General features: G+C 29.9%; 1 long non-coding RNA gene across 3 annotated transcripts; it reads right to left on the minus strand.

Moving 5' to 3' along the window:
* Window positions 1–18,605: 18,605 nt before the first annotated feature.
* On the minus strand, window positions 18,606–23,005 carry LOC142622555 (uncharacterized). Of its 3 annotated transcripts, XR_012841922.1 has the most exons (4): window positions 22,875–23,005; window positions 22,737–22,785; window positions 21,504–21,570; window positions 18,606–18,782 (listed from the first exon to the last, which is right to left on the minus strand). It is a non-coding gene; the product is annotated as an uncharacterized LOC142622555 (long non-coding RNA). The 3 variants fall into 3 exon arrangements; XR_012841924.1 differs by lacking the exons at window positions 18,606–18,782; window positions 21,504–21,570 and adding an exon at window positions 21,635–21,760; XR_012841923.1 differs by lacking the exons at window positions 18,606–18,782; window positions 21,504–21,570 and adding an exon at window positions 21,689–21,802.
* Between the last annotated feature and the right edge of the window lie 1,909 nt (window positions 23,006–24,914).

The raw sequence follows: 24,914 nt of genomic DNA on the forward strand, positions 1-24,914 counted from the left end.
TGTTTTTGTAAAAATTTTCAATTTTCCATCATCATAAATTCACTTTATATAATCAATTTAATAATACACCCTACAAACCCTTCTTCATTATGAAGTACAATATATTAAAATAATCTTAAATAACTATTTTATATAATTTTTTACATCAACAAAACAACTCTTATCTTATAAATAAAAAAATAAAAAAAAACTCATATCTAAGACGTCCGCTTGCCACCGCATATTTAAGACACCACCCAACCCACTGTAGCACGACCATTACAAGGCCACACAGGGTTGGCCCAAAGCCCAGATCACTTAGGGCCTAGGGCCACATAGAGTATTTCTACCCCTTGCAAAAAAAGAAGCCCCCACCTCCCTGGTAAAAGACTCAAAATTCATAATAATACTTTTTTACACCCTCAAGTTTTACACCCTCCAATTCTAATATACCACATCATCATATCACATATTAAAGAATAGAGATAACTACACCAAATCAATTATAATATTTATTTAAAAATCCAACCTAACTTGGGGTTTATTGAGGCATGATTAACTATATTATAATATATTGAATTTTAAGTAAAAAATTGATGAGTAATTTCTTATTAGATAGCGTAAAACTTATATTCTACACTATCTAATAAAATATTGTCACATAAGCTTTTTATACCTCATTCTTATCAAATTTGAACTTTAAAAAAAAATGGTCTATGTACCTTTTTTTTTTTAAAAAAAAAAGGAGCGATATTATGGATATTATAAATTTTATTATAAGTTTATAAACTAACATATCATTGTAGTAAATTTTGTAATAATTTTAGCATTTTCTTTTTTCATTTCTAAGAAGGCCTACAAAATATAATACCAATAGAAACCTAGCCCAATTGAAACCATAAATTGTTTAATTAATTTTTTTTCCAAATGTGTTAGATTGTTAACATTAGTTATCTAATCACCTACAACCCTACACACTAAACAAAATCTATATCTATCTTAACAACAAGGTATAAAATTAAAAAAAAGATTACAACTTTACTTAATTATGCATTACCTTATATCCAAGATAAAGTATGCATCTTTTTTTTTATATATATATATATAATTATTTTTTATTTCTTTTTGTTAAAATTTATATTTCAACTATGATATTCAATTCTTTATATGAAATCAACCTTTAGTTAGTATTATTTCATCAAATTATGCATTTAGTGTATCAAATTAACCATAATATGGTTAGTATTAAATAAATTGATTTAATTAAAATTTATATATAAAAGGTCCCACATAAATTTATTGTCTTAGGCTCTATATAACGTTGAGCCGAACCGATGGCCACGCAAACCAACTCAATCCAAAAGCAATCTATGAACCAACGCAAACCCATGCACCAATCTCTGCCTGCAACCCTAACCCATTGCCGCCCCCAATAACTCTCACCCACACCCGCCAACCACATCACACCTTACCTGAAATGGTAACCTGGCCCATCGACTACTAGATCCATGAAACTTAGTTTGTCGAAAAATCTCACCTAGGCCAATGTGGAATAAGGAGATAAACCAATATCCACAGCAAGTGAAACCCCAAGCCAACAACCCACAGCCCACAAAATAGGGAAGATTACATTTTACGTCCCTAAACTATATACATCTTACACTTATCTTCTAAAATTATGTGAATATACACTTAGTCCCCAAAACTATTACCTATGTAAAACTTTGCACCACATCCATGGGTAATAGTTTAGGGAAGTATGCATTCTTATAGTTTAGGGGAGATAAGTGAAAAAGGGGTATAGCCATATAGCTTAAGAGGGTAAAATGTACAGTTTTATAGTTAGGAGGATAAGTTTAAAAAGGGATATAGTTTAGGGAGGTGAGTACATTTTATCATAATTTAATGGGGTAAGTGTTAAAAGGAGTAAAGTGTGATTTCCTCTTCAAAAATTTGAAGGGTGATTAACTGGATGCAGGGTGATTTTGTGTAGTTGGTTCCCTATTTTGTATTTTAATGGCTTTTGAAGAATTGGATCTAAGATTTTTGTCAGTGAAGGAATCCTTTTTAGTCAGTTAGAGATTAGAGATTCCAAAGTCCAGTCCTATGATAGCCACCTTTGGTTGATTGAACAAAGTTTTTTTTTTTTTTTGATGGGGATTGAACAAAGTTTCTTATTTCATTTTTCAGAAATAGGTTTTTGGGAAAGGCTTTGACACGTATGAATCTTATCCCTTAAATTGAGGAGCAAGCCATAAGAATCATAAGATCATCCAATCTATATTTGGATAAGAGCAATTATGGTATATTGGGTATGTCTAAGACCACCCCCCTTTTTTGTTAACCCATTAAAAAGAAAAAAAGAAAAAGAAAAACGAGCAATGATGTCATATATGCAATATTGCGTATGACTAACTTCAGGCTTACATCAATATTAACTTGAGTAATTGTTTTCTCTTGTCTTTTTTTTCCATAAACAACTCAAGTAGTCTTTACACTAAAGACTAAACTATACAAGAAACACTTCTAATTATGTTGATGATTTAATTTAGCTTTGAAAAAAATCAACAGCCTAGCGAGAGCAACATTTTTATGGTTCAGCATTGATATAATTGAAGGCCAGTCACAACTCACAACTTCTTCCTACAAATACAAAAGAAATTAATAAGTTTTCAGTGAACCTCTAAATTAAGTTTAGAAGGATGCTTAACAAATTGATAAACCTTTTTATTATATTAGATAATAAACTGTGTTTTAAACTTTAAATATTTAAATTGTTGATTTGTTGCGTGTAGATATAGATAAAATCATTTATTATATTAGATTCGTTTAATTACATATATAAATACAGTAGTTCTCTTAAACCTTTTATCATGTTTCAATAAAATAAAAAATAAAAAATAAAAAGAAGAAGAAGAAGAAGAAGATACAATATTATTTCTCCAAATCTCAACGTGAGAGTTTACACTTAAATTATTTCTCATCCTATCTTATTAAATTTTTTCCTCTTTTTTTTTTGGGTATGATACTGAAAAGAGTGGAACCCAACTAAGCAGTCCTGCAACTCCAAAAAGGATCCATTTTAGCTTTTTCTTAACAAACTTGGAAGGTACATGTATACACTGATGTGTTAAAAAAATGATAGATACAGGTGGCTAGCTCGCCGGCAAATCTAATCAATAATTTCAAAGACTAAGGAAAGCCAAATGAAAATGTTTAGGGTTTAATGGGTTATGTGTCTTAAAGCTACTCATCCACAAATTTATTAAATGAAAGCAAATGATCAACTTATATTTCCTCCAAAACATATTGTCTCCCTTTCATATTCTAAGACTCCAAGCCCCTATAAATGCGTACACCTTGACACATTTCAGGAACAATGTAGAAGCACCATGTGGTTGCAGAAGATAAGGATTTGTATAAAAATTGATGGGGCATTACCATGAAGACAATCAAATATTAGAGGCTTTTGAATATTCATTATCATCATCACAATCATCATCATGATGAGATAAAGTGATACATATATAAAAATTAGGAAAGATGCTACCAAAATTTCCTTTGTGGGGGCTCTGAATTGTCCTCTTAAATTGTTCATTATTTCCTCTCATTTTTGTCGTGGTGGCAAGAGGGCAGTGATAGACTCAAACATGCTGAAATGTAGTCCAATTACAATTCCACCTTTTCGACTCATCGAGAGTCTTCCACGCAAATAAAACCGCGTACACTGTGATTTCAGCCATTGAGCGTACTAGGTGGACCTAAATAGTATAAGACACTTCATCCAATACAGCCTCAAGAAATCTCAGAAAGGAAACAAGTTGTTAACCACGTCGTACATCATATCTACCAATAAGAAAGCATTTTACTAAGTCATTGACAGAGCAACATAAGTGTAATAATTGAGTAAACAGTTTTAAGCAACTGGGGTACCATGTCGGTGGTGCGTCACTTCAGTCGGTTGCTTAAGTCACCTTGGTGTAAGCAATAACTAATGAAGTCGGAGCAATTATAGATAAACGTTAGTCCACATAAAATGATACAATATTTGTCATAATTCACTCACGTGGCGAGTTGTAAGTAGTAGAGATGTGTTTCTACATAGACTCACTATCACATTTTTATCACTTTCAACTCGACAAATGAGCAAATTGTGGCACAAATTATACCATTTTATATAACACCAGTATTACTCGCAATTATATAGCCACATCCAATTTCAAATTTCACATTTTGACAATGACCTTCAAGCCCAATTAGTTGGTATTTCTTAGTTTATTATTCATGATATTCAGAGTGTAAATTTCCTCTCTCCATTATAATTATTATGAAAAGACTAATAATTAATATTAATTTCAAATGAGTAATTGGTCAATCAAAAACTAATGGAGTTGGGGCAATTAGTTAACGCTTTTTAGTTTTCCCGCCTCATTATAACTATTTAATTATAAAAAATACTAATAATATCAATTTTATAAGGTTAATGAGTTAATCGATGAAACTTAACTTATTATGCACTAATCACAATTTGACACATTAGTTAGATGTAAAATTAAGTTGGACAAATTTTGACATCAAACTTGGTTGTAGTCTAAAATTATAATTTCACTCAATATCTTTTTATTCGATATGAACTTTGACAAGTCCATTATTGGATGCATTTTCCTCTTATATCCTTTATACTTGCAAAGTTTTCAAAAAAATTAAAAATCAATAGTCATGTCATCATTCAAATATTTAAATTTCAAACTTTTGTACATTAAAATTATGCATAAAATAAGTTTATAAGTTGAATAGTAAATAACACCCGATTGACACGAAATTTGACATGTGTGTCGAGAACATAGAGAAAATGCAATCCAATGGTTGAATTTTTAAAATATGTAGTCATGTTAATTTTTTTAGTGAAATTTGAAACCTTAGGGTATAACTAAGTTTGTAGCCAAATTATGTCCAATTGAGTTTATCCCTAGACTTATTGTGACAAAAATTCTCATAAAAATATTTCACAATTGCCAAAATATAAGTCATTAACAATAAATAATAATGGATCCGTGGAGAGTCCATATTAAAAACAATAAAAATCTGCTACTCCACTATTATAATATATATATATATATATATATATATACACACACACACACATACATACATTGTGAAAAATATTGTGCTCATTACATTATTACTCTAGTATAATATATCAACCAAATATAAATTAAACCTTTTATACTAGAGTAATGCTAGGACTACATAAAATGATACAATTTCTGTCACAACTCGCTCTAAGTGGTAGAGATGTGTCCTCGATCACATGGACTCGCTATCACACCTCTACCACTCATAACTCGCCACCTGATAAGTTGTTGTAAAAGTTGTGTTATTTTAATTGGTCTTAACATTACTCTTCCTAAGATGAAAAGAGCATTTCGAACATCCACATGTCACACTGCCATTAATGGATACTACATGAACCTTTTAGAGTGAAACATGCACTCATTGGAGCATTGATTCGGTATATTCATAATGAAATAGCAGATAAGACACCAACCTTGTGGCTGTGGAGGCAGGGGAGGGTCCCAAAATCCACTAGAAAGAGCCAATAGGTACAATGCGCGTGGGGCGACCGGCCTATAATTCTGCGACCGCCCCAACCAAATTAAGAAGCCATTGTAGCATGCCAAGTTCCATATATGGTCCTCACCAAATTGCTCTTTACCATGTACAAAAAGTTTTTATTTTATTTAAGTGGCTGACATATCATCCTTGGACCTAAAAAAAAAAAAAACAAACACATTTGCTAACTTCTAGCTTGCTGTTCTTCTCCTGGAGAAGGCATATCTGGCAACCTTTCATTGTCTTAATTATAAACAATGCTACCAAATTGGCTCCCTGTACTGTTTTCTTGCTTTTCTCTCAATCCATTCACTATTCCACTACTTTTTTTTCCCTTTCTATTTGTCTAAGTTACTAAATCTGTACATATCCATCTTTGTGTGGAAGCAATTATTGTTAAGGGGGACATCTTCCTTTTTACATGTGCAATTCTTTTTTATCGTGCACTTTATTATACCCTTCAAGTCGTGCATTTTTGTTTAATAATTTTATACCTACAAATTTTAATTCTATATTACATATTACATATTACATGTTCAAGTTATAATTTCCTACATTGTATTTTACTTTGGTTCAGTACCGTCCCATATGCATGGCTGTCTCAAAAAGTAATTACCTTCTTCTGGAATGTCAAATGGGCTCACTGCACATTTCAGACTAAGCCTAAATAAACAGCTGCTCACATATATAGTCAGTGGAACCATATCAAGATCAGAGAAATTTTCTTCTAAAGTGCCTCTTGAAATAATGCATTATGACCGTCCATATTAATTAGTATTACTTTTCTATTATCCACTTTATAAATAAAAAAGACAGTCAAATGCATAACGAGTTCTAGGCCAACATCCACAATGGTAATTCACTCTCCAGTGCATGTGTGCCTAATTCAAATCAACCCCAATTTATCCTCACGAATTGGAAAATCAACATTGATGTAACATATATATAGAATCAAGGTAAGAATCAGCTGCAGCCTGCAGGTTTAGTGTTCTTCTTGACTATTTAGAGGTTCATTATGTTCTTCTGTCACTTCTGTGAAATTAACAAGAAGGACCTAAAAAAATTCTACATTTTATGACTCAATTTTCAATCTAAAAACTTGCGTACTCTGCATATATATATGTGCGCACACGTGAATCCACAAAATATTCATATTAATCTTGGGAATATGAACATTCTAATGATTCCATGATTGTGATGTTTATTGCCTTGGTAGGTGATAAAGTGAGAGCACATACACACAACAAAACAACTACCTTCACTTCAATCCATCTGTGTGTGCTGTGCTCAATAAGTTGACTTTGAATGGACTGAAGAGAGATGATGATAGTGACATGTACAGACTTGTTCATGCAGTTACCATAATAACCTGTCTGTTTAGTCCACGCGTTTGTCGGCGAGTCGACACAAAGTCTCTCACGATGACTTTTCTCATAAAGGGTCCCGCTTTTTCAGCTCTTTTAAGCTAAAAGTCAGAGTCGTATTATGAGATGAAGACTGAAGGGCTGTTAGCACCACGCGCACTAGTTGTTTGCGCCTCAAATTTTTTTTTTAATTGAAAAAATGTTAAAATTATTGTCAAATTTATTATAAAATATTTACAAATCAATGTATCAATAACTATAATTAATCTTGAAGAATATAATAAATAAATATTATAAATTATTTTGATTGTTAGTGGCACACTTATTCATAAAACTTATAAAATAAAATTTATAATACTTTTTAACATATTTTTTCTGTTCTTTTTATGTGTGGATTAGTTACAATTTTTTAATTTAAACTTTCACCTCATTTAAACTTAACATTCTAAATTATTGAAATCTACAATCAACCTTCCAATTCTAAAAATCTTAAACTTTTTCACACACACAAAAAAAACTAATTGAATATACTATTAATTGATGATAAATTTGCTAGCAAATTGAGTAATGTATTACTCATTTGAATTCATTATATGTTTTTATGATTTAGTAAACACTTGTTTTTATAAGATGTGCATCCATTATATATTTAATATAACTTTATTTTATGTTATTATATATATATTATTGCTCAAGTTTGAAATAAGATTATGTTAATATAATACTTTATTTAATTTATATAATTTTTAGTTATCCTTACATCATACAAATAAATTGTTGGTGAGTATATACATGGGAGGATTGTGGAAGTAGAATCTACGTTTGATATATATAGACTTAAGTGATCCAACAAAGTAATGGGAGCATCCGTGACTCTGCTACGACAACATTTTGTACGCCATTCGCCCGCAATTTTGATTAATTGATTGTTAGCCACAACCCTGAAGTGATTGGGTGGCGAAAATAATGTCAAACAAACAAGTTAAATTAGCCGATGAAAGTAGGACTTTCTATTAATGAAAATTTGAAATTGAGATCGACTTCATCCATTCTATTTAGTGCACACGAAGGATCATTTTAGCAATGTTTAATGATCTTCCCATTCAATAATATAGTATATAATACTATATGGCTTCCTTAATTGAGTTCCATCTTAATCACAATTCTAATCATAACTAGTTTATGAGCACTCACGTCAAAAGTTTCCACAAGTTTAGGTTGAAAAAGCTTAGATTAGTGGGCATTTGCACCTGTTATAACACACGTCTCAGACATAGGGAAAGAAAAGACCCCTACAAATCTCCTGTGATTTGTTTTGTTTTGTTTTTTTTTTTTTTGTTGGTGCATATGATTGCTACTGTCGAAGTTGGGAAAATGGTAGTGTTGAAAGTTTTTTTTTTTTTTTTTAATTTGTTTTTATTCAGACAATGCGATTAGGATTGTGATTTTTTATCTAATTCTATTGATTTAAACACATGCATTATTGAATTGGAGGATCGCTAGACATTGTTAAGGTGGTCATTCCAATGTATTGAATAATTTCTCATTCTTTTTATTGAGAGAGAGAGAGAGAGAGAGAGAGAGAGAGAGAGATGTTTTGGTAAAGCAGTGGTGTATTTTTGTTGCGTAGTCTATTAGGACTTTGTGAAAAAATTTATAGGATTATTATGAATTTGTGATCATCTTTCCGCGTCTTATGAGTACAATATTCCTTTTGGCTTATCTCTCCACTAGAAGGGTATAATGACAAAGAAGGCTCCATCAAAACGTGCATGTAATGGTCTGTGAGAGCTTTTTTTCATTTATTATTCTTCTCTAGAATTGGCGGACTCACTCAGCTTGAATTGATTTATGTATCGACATGGACACAGAATATTACATACTATATATATATGGTTTGAATATGTAATTTTATGTGGTCGGAAAAATTTATGACAGATTTTCGTAACTCAAGCTTTACAAGAAAGGTCAATTCAAGTATATATTATCCAAATATATGCCTCGACAGAAGAGGTCAATACAAATTAATGAGACGAATGTGGTGCTCTCTTCGCAATATAATTTCACTTCCCAGAACACATGTAAAGTGGTTCTAAATTTTCTGTCATTAAGCTTAGCTACTCATGTGCATGTGTGAAAGTGCCCACCAACACCAAACATTGATGATGCTGACATATGTTAACAAGTTTAAGAACAAAGCAAATATGATTAGGCTAATTATTAATCCTTCGAGGCTCAAAACCATGAAATCCATTTCATGTTTACTCCATTTTTCATGACCCTTCAAACATTTGGCATGCCCAGCTGTTGTGTAATTGACATTATTGTATCTATTGATCATATCTTCTAAATTTAATAGTTAAAGATGTAATTTTATTATTCAACTATGTATTATAATAATTATATTATTTTCAAGTAAATTAAAGAGAAGGTCGAAAGTTATTAAGTTAATCAAGTCTATCACCGTATATTATCATAAGTTCACTTCAGAAATTTCAAGGTTGTTTAAGAACTTAATAAAATATTATCCTTTTATGTTTCCCTTGAGATAAACTGACAAATTAAATTTGTAATTTTGTACAATTACTGCCCAATCTCATTAGTGTTAGGCTGTTAGCCATGAACATCAGAAAAATGTCTAATTCTAGAATGCTCCAAACCATGCCTTTTAACTGATAATTAAAATGCATATTCTTTTCTTTTTCTAGTTAAAATTTTTTGTCATTCATATCTACATTCTATCCTTAGTAAAGAATTCTCTCTATTTCAAATGAATTTATTTTATAATTTAAATTAAATATTATAAATATAAAAGTGTATTAAATATTAAATGGTATGACATTCTCTATATTTTTAAATTCAAAAAAATAAAAACTTAATTGTAAAATGGAGTTTCTCCTTTGCTAGGTAGTTGAAGAGGATAAATATAAATAACAAAAAATTCATTAATCTATTGTATCTATAAAAAAAAAACATAAAAAACATAAAATTGATAAATATTATAGACTATTATACACAGGTACATTGATTTGTAACATAATTGCAATAGGATTTGAGAGATTGACAATTTAATGTGAGCAGGTACAATGTTTCTTCTTGTTGGCATTTCGTGAATCGCATTTTGCATGCAGACCACGCCTGGGAAAAAAAGCTTTTCCAGAACCTCGTTATAATTAAGGACCCAAAAAAAGAAAAAAAGAAGAGGTTGGTAACTAGGGAATTTCTTTTTGCTTTTGCTTTTAGGAAACGTTAACAAATAAAAAATACTCTCACTGTCTAATGTTTGTCCTGATTGAAAAGTCGAACTTTTAAAGGGAACATAATTTATTATCTTGTCTGTCTTATAAAAATGTATAAGATTACAAAATTACCCTTAACTTTAAAAAAAAATAATATTCTTAATGAGACAACTAAAAAAGTGCTCCAATTATATTGATTTTTTTTAAAATATTAATTAATTTTCTTTTCAAATAATTTTGAAAATAAAGTAAGAATATAATAAGAACATTAATAAATTAATAATTTTTATTTTTAAAAACATGACACTATTTTAAAATATTTTAAAATAAAATAGAAGACAAACAACGTAAGATCGAATAATAAATTATCAAAAACTCCCCTAAAACGCTCGTTAACTTAAATTTTTTAAAAACATATTTGTTGTAATTTGGTCAAAGAGGGATGGGGAAGTCACATCATCAAATGATGCAATTGCAACGCATCCACATGGAAGTGAATGCAAATAGTAAAAGATTCTTTTTATTGACCTTATGAAAAATTTTAAAGAAAACTGGGGAAGATTCCATTAAACTTTTCTATAGGTAGGGACAGGAAGAGCCAAAAAAGAGTGTGAACACAAACGTAGAAGTCAGAAAGACTCAAAAAAAGATAAGTGCAGTGGCCCATATAACATGACAAATCACGTTCGCAGTCTCACACTCCTAAGCAAGCAAGACAGAGTGAGAGTTTTGAATTCAAACTCTCAATTAGTTCCTTTTCCACAACTCACTCTACAGGCTTTGAATGGTGGCATTTTACTATTTTATAATGAATTGTTTATATATATATATATATATATATATATATATATATATATATCTCTCTCTCTCTCTCTCTCTCTCTTATCTTAGGGAAATATTTTTTTATTTTATTTTATTATTTCATGCACTAGTCTGACGCGGTTTGGTGGTCATACATACGAGCGTAAAGCCAAAATATTGGCCGTATAAGTTATAACTAAGTCATGAAAATGAAGTGTGGGAATCTAAATTTACAGTCAATTAATTGGCTAGCTTGATCCAATAATCCTCACAACTTGCGTCTAAAAAACGAAAACATCTCGAGCAACTTGAACAAGAAAATATTAGTATTATTATTACGTACTATACACCAAAGGACAATGCATTCATCCTTGTTGTGTTTCAGTCACTCGATGGACCTTTGATAAATTGTTGCTTTTACACTGCGAAGCATGATCCATTTCGTGCATAAATTTGACTTACATTTTATAACAAGTCAGTCGTGTATGTAAAAATTTTCTTTACTTATCTCAAAATTATAAACTAATCAGATTCAGAAATGATAAATCTAATTTTTAATTATTTACCATCTAGCACTCCTAACAAGTGAATTAAAAATCCCATTTATGAGTGGGTCTTACTGCATTGAATTTTTAATTTATGAAAGGTACAGAAATGAGTTTTTATTTTTTTAACAGATATTTTTCCGTCTAATCTTCTATAGTACTTTAAGGTATGGTACGACCTACTATAATCAGAAATATTTATTTTAAATTTTATAATATTAATAACTTTTTATTATGTTTATGAATTAATTGGAAATTAAAATATTGAAAATACATTATAACTAGTTAGTAATCCTTGCAATGCATAAGAAAGTTTAACAGAATATGATTTTTTTTTCTTCCAAATATAAAATTTGATAATTATGATAAGTATTAATAGGCATAATGAAATTTGATAATTATAATAATTATTATTAATAGAGATTTATTATGATTCTATTTGTATATGGAACTATATATTCTATTATTTAACGAAAATATGGTGTCACAAGATTCTAATGAGCTAGTGGTTTAAATAGAAATTAATAATTAATAATATATACTAGATTAATAATATGTATAATATTGAGACCTATAAAGTTTATGTTGCATAATATGAATAGGTCAACTAAAAATCAAATGTTTTTGGTTTTATAGATAATTATTGTAAGAATCATACCTTTTGAAAAGCACAAAGGTTTTATCAAATTTTCCATAACTTATATATTTTATTAGCGTTATCATTTTTATTACTTATGTATTAACCTTATCATTTTTCTTAATAGTTTGAACCATCTGGAAATGAAAATGCTAACCATGTAGTTATTATTTCAATATTAATAATTTTTAAGAACCTTATAGTTTAGTGGCATTTCTTGTACTTTTCATTAAAAGAATATGAAGTTGAATCATATCTGGGATTTAAGTAAAGACCAATGGTTACGATATCTTTATAATGATGTATATCTAGGGTTGAACTATATGTTCTTCTTTGCCATTCCCTATCTGAAAAAAAATAAATAAATAATAAAAAATTAACCCCCCCCCCCTTTCCATTATTAATTGTATCTATCAAGTGATAAGAAAAAAGTTAATAACTCCTCAAATTTGTCTATAAGGGAAAATTATGGAGTAAACACATAGTTAATTTCGCTACATTTAATTGCAAGATGATAAATCCAAATTTTGTTTTGTCTACTTTGTCTTTGGTTGAGTTTTTTTTTTTTCATGGTCAACAAATGGATATGGGTTTTAAAGTCAATGGCACACTATAATAATAAGTTTGATTTTTATAAGAAGTTGTACTTTTGGCAGCGCCCTTCAGACACCGCAAGCTGGGTGCACATTTTTTTGCTGAATAAGCTAGGGTTCACATTGACTGTGTACTGATCGATGACCTTAATATTTAGGATTATGTGCCTCACTAACTGTCGTCTTCTTTTTTTTCCCTATAAGGGTCCGTTTGGATACAACTGAAAACTGAAAATTAAAAACTGAAAACTGAAAATACTGTAGCAAAATAATTTTTAAATGGGTGAATAGTGATGCGGGTCCCATTTTTAATTAAAAAAAATTTAAAAAGTACATGAACAGTGCACCACTGTGCGGTTACTGTTCACGCACAATGGTGAACAGTGCACCTGTCCCCCGTTGAAACGTGTGCGCAGGGAAGAAAAAAAAAAAAAAAAGTCTCAAACGCAGGACGCAGCCTCCCAATACAAACACACGCTAAGTCAACCACTTTAGAAAGACGGCTGGTATCTCATGTTCTCATGCGCCAACTGGTGAGCTCCACAGTATGGGCCTATTTGCCTGTGAGAGGCAAGTTTTATATGCTTGGCGCATGAAAGATTTTTCTGTCTTTTGCAAAGATGTAAAAAATTTTAGCTTATTTTATAAATTTATCCTGTGGTCTGAAGGAAAATTGTAAATTCTAGACTTTCCCAGAAATTGGAGCTTCTACTTTGACGTGAAGCCAATTTTGGTGCATTATCCTCTCCTTTAAGCTGTTAATACTACCTAAAAAGGAAAAACGACCACAATTTTAGTGGCTACCTAGTTATGTATATCAAATTCTCAATTCTCAAGCCATATTTAGAAGGTTTATGCACAGACTACAGCATCGCCAACCTAAAATCAAAATTTAAGATTTATGTATTCTGTGCCAAATATATAAATATATTATTTTGGGTGGTTCTTCCGTTTTATGCAACATAATTTTTTTTAAAGTTCTTTTTTCGGGCAATGCATTCACATAGGAATACTGATTATTCTATTTTGTTTATTGAATTTTCCCAATGTAATTGTTAATTAATGTTTTTTAGTTTTTAACGTTTTATATAGATGAGATCAGGTTCAAAGAAATAGCTTTGTTAATTGATTTAAAAAAAATTATTTAGAAGAGGAATTAACGAAAAAAATCTAAAACAAAACAAAAAAAGTTGATAAATAATTAAATTATGATGTAGGAATATGTTGTATATATAAGTGCATCAGATATTGTTGACCCAATACTTTTTTTTTTTTTTTTTGCTAAATGTTGACCCAATACTTGTTATTTAAAAGATGTCGCAATTTCATGTGGGCGTTGAATTGGTCGAAACTTTCATCATTAACAAAATTTAACAAATGTTTCAACTTAATTTCAAGTAAGCAATTATATCCAGAGATTGAATAATTCCGAAAAGACTTTTGTTTCAAGAGTACACTATAAACGGGAAATAGAATATACCCTTATTTCATTTGAAATGGAGAGAGTATCTTTCATGGTTAATATTATTTTCTCACAATTAGCGTGTAGCTAATGATGATGAAGCAGCTGTATTTTATGGTATCGAACCACAACAATACATAGAATAAGCTTTTCTAGAAGTACCTTTGGAAACTCAGTTAAAAGATTTGTCAAAGAGCAGTAGCATCCTAGAAAGTATTCGATCTCATCTACATAGTATATATATGTTGCTTACTTATGGGCGAGAGTCATAACATTACCAAGAAACGTATTACGTACATAGAAAATGGAGCGGCTAATCATTATTTATATGAATTCAGATTGATTTCCGTTTAATTACCATAGATTAACATGCACCACATGGAAAACAATAAACAATGTATCAAACTCATATAAAGCATGTAATGATGAAGAGGAAAATTGATTGAAAATGATTTTAAAGCAAAAAATCACCATATATGAGAGTTATCCCTAACTCCAAAAATTCCACTATTATAAGCGAGGTTTTAGAATTGAAACATACACATGTTCTTAATTCCCATTTAGAGAGAATTGTTGTAAACTTATTGATTTATAGTGAAAGTTTTTGACAGATTAGGTCCCAAATTGTTGTTGTTGATTGTTACCTAATTTTTCTATTGGGTTATATTATGTTTGGCTAAGTTATTTAAAGTGTCTATTAAATTAAATCAAAGAAAAAAAATCATTTTATGTTGTTTGTTAGAAATAACTTCATAAAACAAAAAATCTAACTGTTAATTTTTTTTGGCGTTGTTCTGAATTATATTATTTTATTTATTAAAAAATGCTCTGATTTTGTTTATATGAGCACGGGGAGGAGCAACAGATGCCTATATAATCTTCATAAATTTAATTTGGTATATACAACTCTTTTACAATGTCATGCAACATTGTCCAAATTAATAATATTTTGTCAAAAGTAATGCTTTTATGTAATTCAAATTATATTTGGTATAACTCTTTTACAATGTCATGCAACATGCTAACCTTTCATTATAATATTATATTGTTGAAAATAATGTGAGATTATAGAATTTATTTATAACCATCACACTTACAAGATATTAAGACAATTAGATCTCAATAATTATCCCATTTAAAAAAAATTCAAATTTGATTTTTTTTCCATGTATTAAAAATATAATAAATAAATAAATGAGTTTCTAATTTGATTGATAATAACATAAAATGGATCTGAAATCTAAAATATAATAAATAAATAAATAAAGATTAATTATTGAGTACTCCTAAAATATAGCAACTTGTTAATAGTGTGACCCACTATTCACACGAAAGAAGAGACAATACTATATTGCTACACCTTGAAAGTACCGCCGGAATAATATTCCAAAGGTTTGCGTACAACCAAGAAGACATTAGTCTTATAGTGTGCACTCACAAATTGGAAAGCACACAAGGCAAAGTTAAAGATTTATTATTTTGTGTGGAACTCAACCCGCATATAATCGGGATGTAAGTATGTAACATACAATGACTATACATAATACCATCTCAAAAATTAGAGAGCGGTTTTCTAGGGGAATTGCCCTTGGTCTTATAAAAAATCCCCCTCCCTTTATACTTTAAATTTTTATCTTTTTTGTTTTCTTCGTATATACCTCATTTATATCTTAATTAAAATAGAATATAAAGAATTATTTTTCTACTTTATCAATTTTTTTAAATTCCAAAAGCTAGAAAAGAAAAACAAGGATTAAAATTTAGTCATTTTTTGACTTTAACAAAAGCTATCATAATTCTATAATTGAGATTAATCTAGTTACTAAATATCATTATATGAGAATTAAAATTGAAATTATGACTATAAAAAATTAAAACATGGCTTAAATATTTATTATAAATTTATCCTCTTGAAATCAAATTCGGGCTTCATCAATGTCACTGCGTACAAATCATGTGTGAGAGAGTTAATGTTTGGTGTTGTATTGTGCAGCGAGGGCTACTAGTATCAAGAAAACCATGTTCCTTGGTAATTAAGGTGGTACCTTGGCGGAGATGATGGTGAGTTTTGTCTTACCTTCAAACCCAACCTTAAGCTTTTATAATGGGAAAGGAAGCTTCAAATAGTCATATAAAAAAGAAGTGGAAAAAAAAAAAAAAAATCTTAGCAGCCACATTCATAATTTGTATACATTGGCACGTTCTCATAGAAGGAAAAAGAAAGTGTGCACTGGTACATTACGAATGAAATAGTTTATTTTATACATGGGGTTGTAATTCGTTATTATTGAATTATTATTATTATTTTGATACATATGGTGTACGTTCTAATTGAGTTAATTAAAATCCACATTACTAAATTATAAATGTCCACAATCTATAGTTTAACTGGTACTTTTTAATATTTTCAAGAAAAATATACATAGTTCAAATTCCACACCTCAATTGCTGATGTATAAAAAAGAAATAAGTGGATAAATTGATTAGTTAAAATCAACTAATATTGCAATCTTTAGAAAACTTTAATGATTAAGCAAACTCCATTGTCCACAGCAATAAAGGGTAAAAATTTAAGAAGGAGTTTATTTCAAAAACATAGTTAGATTATTTGCTAATTAAAAGACTGAGACAAAAGGCATAAATTTATTTTTTTCAAATGCATAAAACTAAAAGTAAACAAAAGAGATGTGTAATTTTCCTATTCAGGGTCTTGTTTGTGGTATCAAAAAGTGCAATGGCAGTAACAACTCTACAATAATTGTTTTTTTTTTTTTTTTGGAGGAAAAAAATGTTTATACATGCTATTCAAAGATTTTACTTTGCACAAATTAAAAAATTGATTTTTCCCTCTTTTTTTTCTTTCTTTTCTTATTTATTTTTATCATACAGAGGGATTGCTTTGCCGTGCAAGCTAAAACCGTAGGCTACGAGTAACAATGACATGGATGAGTCCGACCCTTAATTTCCGTATATTGTTATTTTGGTTAATCCTTATATATTTTTTTTCGGTTATTTTTTTAAAGCTTTTTATAACACATTTTAACTTTAAAGTTACCAAAAATTATATCGTTTGATAAACGCTATACAAATAAATTATCGGAATAAGTTATTGGAAGTAAGCAACGCATATTTTATAAAAGTCGACCAAAGCTGCGTTTGGATTGACCGGCGGATCTTTCGTATATTTGTTTTCATTTATTAACAAGTATCCGAATCAAGTTGTCTGTATCTTAATCAGTTTGTTGATATTAGAATTGATTAACTCAGTTTGCATTAATTATTTTTTCCAATCTTGTTCTAAAAGATTAACAAAAATTAAAATAATAATAGTAAAAGATTGATGGCATATTTTATGCATTTGAAAATGATAACCAGCCAACCAAATGATATTTCTTTCAGTGGTTAAGTATTGTTAGGGTTGTCAAGAAACATTATTATCTTCAGCAATAAATTGCTTCTGTGTTGATCAGTAGCCTACGTAAAGTCACGTTCTCCTGATGGAAGAATCTTTTCAATTAACTAAAGACTTTCTAGTATAATATGGAAGCAAAACCACTTAATTACTAAGCAATTAACACCTTGCTCTAAGGTGTATCCAAGTTAACTCAATTAATAAAAACTTGATCAAATAATGTATTTAGGTTCAATCTTAAACTAATAATCAATCAGTACTTGACCTAATAATAAAAAAAACATGTATCCAAAAAATTAATCAGGTTCAAACTTCAAACTTCAAATCATAGAAAAGGAAATATATATGACCATTGAAATTGAACACTTTTTGTTTTTATTTTTTTGAGAAACGTTGAAATTGAACACTAATAAGCGAGGGAACAAGCAATTTCATGCCAGAATTAATCACTACAAAAAAACTGACCTACTGCGGCGGGCCAAAACCGCCGCTAAAGCCCCAAAAACCGCCGCTATAGGTACATTTCACCTATTGCGGCGGGGGCTATTGCGGCGGTTCTACCCGCCAGCCTTGTCGCGACGCAATATCTCTATTGCGGCGGTACAAAAACCCGCCGCTATAGATACGCCTTTTAGCGGCGGTTTTGGTCTATTGCGGCGGGCAGAAAACCGCCGCTATATGTGGTTACATTTAGGTCTATTGACCTTTTAGCGGCGGGATATGCGTGCCGCTATAGGTGACAATCTTTAGCGGCAGGATAGCCCGCCGCTATAAGGCTTCAATTATAGCATAATTTTAGACCTTTAGCGGCGCTTTTTACCCGCCGCTATAGGTTAAATTTAAAATTAAAAAAAAAATAAAAATAAAAAAACCAGTCCAATTACAAACAACCTGTAATAATGTTACCACAAATGCCTCCAAACAAACATTATATTGACATAGAAGCACAAGGAAGTATCAATATGTCTGTCATAGAAATAAGAGTTAATATAATAAAATAGACAAGCTTCAAAATTATATATCCATGAACCAAATGCAACATAACTACCACTAGAAGGAGCAAACACATGAGTTTGCAGAAAAAATAACTTACTACAAGCATTGTGAGCAAAGATCCAATCAATGACATTACCAGACCTGAAATAAGATTAACAAAATAATTTATTAACTATAATTTCCTTTATTTTTAATTTAATTTTTTTGGTACACAAATGCTTACATGCATATATATAAGTTGCATGATCCAGCATCCTGTATTCAAGTAGAAACACAACACTCATTTCTTTCCCTTATAAACATAAAAGCTGCACACTCATCCCATACACAAAACTTTAATCCCACAATGTGTTTAAAAATCTCAAATAACACAGCCAATCTTAAAACAGCCAAATCTCAAATAATTGTATTAGAACATAATAAATTCTTCAAGAAAAAAACACACAAACATTGAGATATAATTTTAAGGAGACACATTCTTTACAAGCATGAAAGACACATTCAAAGTCACATAATTTATAAAATGAAATTGATTTACGCACTGTACATGAACAAGGCATAGGATTGTGAACTATATCTTTGTCTCCATTGACTTAAAATTATCTAACATATATTCTAAGTCTCAGAATCGAATAAATTTTGTGTAATCCAACCTAGCCAAAGAAAGAGCACAAACACAAATTAAATACCAATTCAGAATGCATATATAACAATTTCAAGGTAAACCAAGGACTTAAAAATGCAGATTTTTCAGTAAAAAAAATCAAAAAGAGAAAGTACAAGCACTAGTATGTGTTTAAATCATAAGAAGAGACAACTAGTAAAGAGAACCTAAAAGCAATTATCTTAGGGCAAGAATTTTTTTATTAAAAAAAAATTCAATACTGTCTGACCATATTAGGAGGAAGTTCCTCAATTGTTCAACATGTTTGCAAGCGGGATGCTGCAAATTATCAAACATTACTGTGTTTAAATAAACAAGTATAATAAGTAAAACCATAAGAGAATTGTCACCAAGTAATAGTTCAGTTTGAGCATTGAGTGGTGAAATTCATTATTAAAAAAAACACACACACACAAGCTTAAATAATTCAACCCATACAAATATGGGGAAGGAGAGAATATAGCATCAGGAAATAGAAAAAACAAAACAAAAAAAGGGTCTAGCTGAAATACTGAAAAATTAATGCAAGTAATAAAGTAGTTCTTTATGGTGAGAGACATTGACCTTACGTTAGGGGGTGTCACACTATAAAAAAAATTATAAAAAAAAAAAAACAGGTGGGGTCCAAAGTCAATCAATTCTTACTACATCGCAAAACCAACCAAAGCATATAACATCATTAAGATGGCTTAATTGGTATCAAATTCATGTTAAAGTCAATCCGTGGAGTATTAATGAGAAAGAAACTATTAACCCAAAGTAAATACCCCATCCACTGAGTCTGAGAGTGCACTAATGAGTCAAATATCTCATGAAGGAAGGACAAACAATTCAAACACCAACTCCATTTTTTGTCTCCTAGATGAAAAGAGAGCAAAGGTAGGGGCAAAACTAGGAACTTTTGCTTGGGGGACCAAGACTAAACTATTATTTTGAATCAACATTCAAGTAAAAACTCAAAGCACTACAAGAGCATTATATCTTTCTAAATCCTTTTGAGTATACAATTTTTTTTTAGTTTGCAATACACATGTATAAAAAATATTCAAAAAAGGGCTTAGCATCTTGACCTTAAAGTGGCAATGTAGCATTATACTACAATAGTAAAACATTTGGCATCAAATTTAGCTCCTCTTTAAATAATCTAATGACTAAACATACCTATATAACGAGAAAATGTATTCATCAACTGATGATCAATTGGCTTTATTAATTAAAAAGAAAAAAAAAACTAAAATCATAAGCTACAAGATAAAATAAATAGAAATTGAAATGAAATATAAATAAAAAAGATAAGAAAAGTACTGGGAAATCGAAATTAATTTATGGAGTTGAATGAAAAAGAAACTAGGCTAGTGTTGATTTGCTAGGCTAGTGTAGTGGCTACGTGTTTGGGAAAGCAATTTTGAGGCTTGTAAGGGACATGGACAGGTGGGGCTATGCTGTGGGGGGGCAATCAATTTCCTTGAAGGGGGACCCATTCATAAATAAAAAAAAAAGGTATTGAGTCACATTTTTAGTTTTTAACCTACAATAAAATATTTTGTAAAATTTTTGTAGGGGCCTTGGACCCCCCTGCTATACACACAGTTCCGCCCCTGCTGCAAAGGGACCATGATCTAACAAGGAAAAAAAAAAAAAAAGATCTCAGTACAACAAGATCCCTCTCCTCTTAATCTAACAACAGCAACAACCACAGTAAAAAAAAACAACTAATCCAAGTCCTGAACTAGTCAAGAAAAACATAACCCCCATAAAGGCGATTTAAACATCAATATACGAGAAATAAATCCCAAATACCTAAGCAAAACATAACCAAGTCTCATATTACCATAAGCCCCACAAAACATAATACACCCACAAGCTGATTTCAATTCTATGTCAGAAAAACCATGCCCAAACCTAAACAAAAAAAAAAAAACACAACCCCAAACCATAAAACAACCCAAAAAATAAATACCCATCAACCATTTCTTTGTTCTTACCACAAATCACAACCATAGCAACGAAAAAAATTAAAACTTTACATGACCTCAGATCAAAACAACTCATAAAACCCACAAAGCTAAAACACCCACCAGCTGATTCAACCCCAAAGCTAAGATTTTGAGCTAATTTACCATAATTTCATTTTCTCAACAACCAAACATAGCTTACAACAACAAAAAAAAAATCATAGAGATAGAGAGAAAACTTACAGCAGGAAATCTGGTATCGAGCTTTTTCCTCATGGCTATGAGATCTTTAAGGCATTGAATTTAAATACTAAAACATTAAAAAAACACAAAATAGAGTATCAAAATTTTTTAGAGAAAACACACTCCGATTCCCACGTTTTAGACTCGAGCAAAGAAAAGAGAAAAAAAATAAACATAAAAACCAAATCCCTAATTTAACTCGAATACATCAAATAAAAGTTAGCTGACTAACCACCAGGTACTGCTGAACCACTTAGCTGTCCCTAACAATGGAATTGTAAGTGTGGTGACCCATTATGCTTTAACAGATAAACAAAGCCATTCATCAAGAAAAAAAAAATCGAATTTTGAATTTTCTTTTATTATTGCGTCAATACAAAATAAAGGAGCATGGAATTAACATACATATTAACATGCTAGAAAAATCGAGATGTAGTTACCATACAATGATAAAGTGTTTGAAAAAACACGAAGAAGAAAATAAAGGAGCATGGAATTAACATACATATTAACAAAAAAAAAAATTAGGATTACAATTTCTTCCAATTTTAATCAATATTTTAAGACAAGTGACCAACCTTTTAAGAGCAATGCCCATGAGTAATATGTGATGTCACTCCCTCAAAATTACATTCTATTATATACTATATAATTATATTTGTGATCTTGTTTGTCCTATATGAACCAGTCAAAAGATTAAAGGATATATTATACATCCTTTGACCTGAATGATTCATACCAAAAGATTCGGATGAAAACATTCACACTCTCGGATCTATCAAATGCGAAATGGGTTGACACCAGTTTCAAACTTTTGTAATTTGATACCAATAAAGCAAAGAACTTAAACAAACCCCCCCAACCAAACCAAATCCAAATATGTAACATTATTAATTCTTATTCTCTCTGATGCTTCCTTAAAAAAATGATGACAAAAATGAAAATTAATAATCACTGACTTCAATGGCTCTCTATTTTTCACATTAAAAATCAAAACTAAATATCTACATCAAAATTAGAACAATAACCCACCACAGTTTCTTGCTTAAAAAATTGAATTGAGGTATTTTGTTTTTCTATTTAGTATTTCAATAAACAAAAAAAAGTTAATCACAGAAGTCAAAATTTTCTAAATTATTCATTAATCTTTCATTTTCCTCAGTTTCCTAAGTGACCCAATTCACAAAAACCGAACAATAAAACAATAAACTAGAATTGAATAGAGAGAGATACCTTGGAAGAGGTACTTGCAGATCTCTCTGCGATTCTTCTCTGAAATAATCTGAAAATTGAACAAAACGAAACATTAATATATTAACACGCCTAAACACACACACAAACACATATACAGATTCAGAATGAGAGAGAGACCATGGTTGCGAAGCGAAGAAAATACGAGCTCTCAGTTATTGACGGAGCAGCAGCGACAGAGATATAGAGGAGCTCGAGCACTGAAAACCCTAAAGAAAATGCCCTAGTAAAAATGGTGGTTTATAGTTTTGTCCAAGAAAGAGATGAGTGAAGAGAGAGAGAGGGGATGGGGAATGAGAGGGCGGCTGAATGAGAAAAGAGATGTTTAGGGTTTTTTATGTTTAGTTTTAAATAGAACCAAAACGACGTAGTTTGGATAATAGTAACTTTAAAAATGAAAAGGAAAAAAAAGCTGTCATGGAGGTTAGAACCTTGGACAATTCCTTGAAAAATATGCATGGTACACATGTTAACCACTAAGGCAACATACATTTTATTTGTTCATTATTATTATCTATGTATGATATAAAACTAAAATTTTTTACTTTTTCAAAGACCTATATTAGAATTAGGATTTAAAAAATAATTATAATATTTTTAATTAGACCTCACATTAGATTTTTTTTTTTATATATAAAAAAATGACTCACTTTAGGTTTCAATACAAAGAAAAAAAAAAAAAAAAAAGACTCACGTAAAACTCTCACACTATTTAGTTTAAAACATTAAAATGATGATGTGGAAAATTGTGGGAGTTTCAGATGTTTCGGTTTTAATAATGATGAATTTCAGTTAGATTAAAATGGATTGTTGTTAAAGTAATATTTTTATCAACTTATAAATTATAAGAGAAGAAGATAAAAAAAAATTTATATTTATTTTTAAAAAAAATTAAAAACAAATTCTGCAATTTGGTGAAGTCACTTGGTTATTTTATTAATGAGCTATGAAATAAAATTTAAAAACAAAAAACAATCAAATATACTCAATAAAATTCACCACTGAACTTTCTCAACAAAAAAAAAACAACAACACGACAAAAATTATCACACATTCTTATTCAAAATTAAAAAAAAAATATATCATGGCTATTATTAAATTTATGTAAGAATTTTAATATTTGACTAACTACGTTTACTGTTTTTTAAAAAATAATATGACTAATTGGATGGTTAGATTGAGAGAACATAATCATACAAGTACACAACACATGTCAGTCACGTGCCATTCTTAGATTTGAAATCTAACTATTGGACTTGAAGAGTGCAATGAAAGGTTAATTTTGGTAAATTATGGTCACAATCAAACGGTAGATTTATCAAAATTCACATCAAATTAAGAAATATAGGGTTGGGTTCAAGTTACACTTGATGTAACTCTAAAAAATGTTACATCAACCAAAAAATTATTGTTGAATTCATATTTTGAAAATCCAACCGTTGGACCACATTTTCTATATGTTCTTAACATGCGTGCCAATTTTCATGCCAATCGGATGTAATTTACCATTTGATCTTTAAACTCATCTTTTATGCGTTATTGTAAACTACAAAAACTTGAATTTAAACAATTGATTGATGACATGACTATTAATCTTTGATCACCTTGAAATTTTTTAAGCATGAAAACTATATGAAGATAATATAATCTAACGGTAAATTTGTCAAAATTCACATCGAATTACGAAATATAGAGTTGGGTTCAAGTTACGCTTGATATAACTCTAAAAAATGTTACATCAACCAAAAAATTATTGTTGAATTCATATTTTGAAAATCCAACCGTTGGACCACATTTTCTATATGTTCTTAACATGCGTGCCAATTTTCATGCCAATCGGATGTAATTTACCATTTGATCTTTAAACTCATTTTTTATGCGTTATTGTAAACTACAAAAACTTGAATTTAAACAATTGATTGATGACATGACTATTAATCTTTGATCACCTTGAAATTTTTTAAGCATGAAAACTATATGAAGATAATATAATCTAACGGTAGATTTGTCAAAATTCACATCGAATTACGAAATATAGAGTTGGGTTCAAGTTACGCTTGATGTAACTCTAAAAAATGTTACATCAACCAATAACTTATTGTTGAATTCATATTTTGAAAATCCAACCGTTGGATCACATTTTCTATATGTTCTTAACAT

The sequence above is a fragment of the Castanea sativa genome, chromosome 1 (genome assembly GCF_040712315.1).
Source record: "Castanea sativa cultivar Marrone di Chiusa Pesio chromosome 1, ASM4071231v1".
Lineage (NCBI taxonomy): Eukaryota > Viridiplantae > Streptophyta > Magnoliopsida > Fagales > Fagaceae > Castanea > Castanea sativa.